The sequence below is a fragment of the Crocodylus porosus genome, unplaced genomic scaffold, assembly GCF_001723895.1.
Source record: "Crocodylus porosus isolate Cpor-Errol unplaced genomic scaffold, CroPor_comp1, whole genome shotgun sequence".
In the NCBI taxonomy this organism is placed as follows: Eukaryota; Metazoa; Chordata; order Crocodylia; family Crocodylidae; genus Crocodylus; species Crocodylus porosus.
Genome location: NW_017728947.1, coordinates 68,630,146 through 68,632,173, shown reverse-complemented (window position 1 = coordinate 68,632,173; position 2,028 = coordinate 68,630,146).

Below are 2,028 nucleotides of genomic sequence, written 5' to 3'. Positions count from 1 at the left end.
TCCTCATTTAAGCTAAAATCCCAGTAAGATAACAGCGTTTAAAAAGATGGGAACTGTCTTATGACCTCCAGAAAAGTTGTACAAATAGATCTTGAAATACGAGTTGTATTTCTTCAGAACACTACATTACAGAAATACGACTCTCTAATCTACAATCAATTACAGCTTTATCAAAAAAAGCAATTATATCTGGCATGGATCTTTTTGCTTTATCTTTAGCAAGACAGCTGAAAGAGTTGAACATCTATTCATTTTTCATCAGAGCATTTACAGTTCATGTAAATAATAGTAATTTCAAAAATCACTTTGAAGAAGTAACTGTGATCAGGTATGTAACATTAACATTTGGAATAGAAATAGTTGTAAGTGAAATAGTGTTTAAGTTCATTCATGATGGAAATTAAATCCTTGAAATTTCCAATTCTGTTTAGATCAAGTGAATAACAATGTACATATTTTGGAAGGATCAATAAACATATTGAAAAGAGCTTCTGTTGTTATTGAACATGTTCTATAGGCAAGACTGTAGTGCTGCTGAAATTAACAAGGCACATATGTTTCACTACAAGTGTTCTGAAGATACACAGCCAAGAAATTTGCATTAATTTCCCAAAAAGAACTGAGTAATATGTTCTATCAAAAGTTACTGCATTTCATGGATTAGTGTATTCAGAAAGACTCCACCCTGACTGGACTGCCAGCTCTTAAGGCTGCTATTATCAGAAATTTGTAAATGAGAATTTGCTTCAAAAAATCATTAGTTAGATAATTTTCTCCCTTTAGAGAAAGAAGAAAAAAGTGGGAGAAAATTAAACTGAAAAGCAAAAAAAAAAAAAAAAAAAATTAATTTCCTGAATGAAAAAAGATGTCTTGACTCTTTTCTAAGAGGCTTTTTATGCAATGAAGTAAGACAAATTATTCTCGGCACTGCTGTTTACATTTCTCACGTCTGCTTCTCTGAGGGTACAATTGACATGCTTCGTGTGATTAGTGACAAAGTCATACACCAAATTTCTAACAAATACAATCTGAGGTTTTAATCCTATTAACTCAAATCAAAGATAATTAGATAATCATGAAATAAACAGCTATGTGTTATTTCATTCTGTTCCAGACACTTAAAGAAACAATCTTGCTAATGAAGCACAAGGATTATGAAAATTGCAGTCATAAAGGGCCAAAATTGTCTGTGCAGAGCTGCCAAAGAATTCAGCTCTGTGATTTTACCTTTAAATTAAAAAGGTTAGACATATCAAGCAGGTCAGAGGTCTACCCAAGCCTAGCTACCTTGATAGAGGCAAGGTACGTGACTAGTCAGCAATGCACAAGACAATGATTTGGGGCACATCTGCTGCCTGATTCCCCAGTCCAAGTGGCCAGGTGCCATTTACAGCTGGGTTGAAAAGGAGCAGCCATTTGGCAGGAGTCTATGGGAAGTATTGAACTCTGGAGCCATAGCAAGATGTCTTAAATCAGGGCAGGCAATTATTCAGTTGGAGGGCCACTTAACAAGTTCCACATAGGTAGCCCCACCCCTTGAAAGTTGCCCCACCCCCTAGTCTCCAAATTGGAACCAGAAGTCCAGCCCCTTAACCCCTGACCGTTGCCACCAAAGTTCCTCCCCTTGGTGCCCCCCCTCCCACAAATACTCCTTTTGGGAGGGGGAGTTGCCATCTTAGAACCAGAAAACAACCAAATGATACATAAGAAGTCAAACACCTACTATAAAACCCACACCAAGGCCCCTGCCCCGCTGGAGCTTAGCAACAGGTACACACCTCTTGCTGCTCCAGCAGAGCCTGCTGAGTTGCCAGCTCCCACAGGCAACACAGGCTCAACTGCAGCTACCGTCCCTACTCTCCTCAAGCAAAACGTAAGGTGTTTGTTGTGGGAGACTCCATCCTGAGGGGGACTGAAGGGGCAACCTGCAGCCCCGACCCGTTAGTCCAGGAAGTCTGCTGCTTCCCAGGGGCCCGCATCTGGGAAATTGCAGAGAAGATCCCTAAGCTCCCCCAGCCCACAGACCAC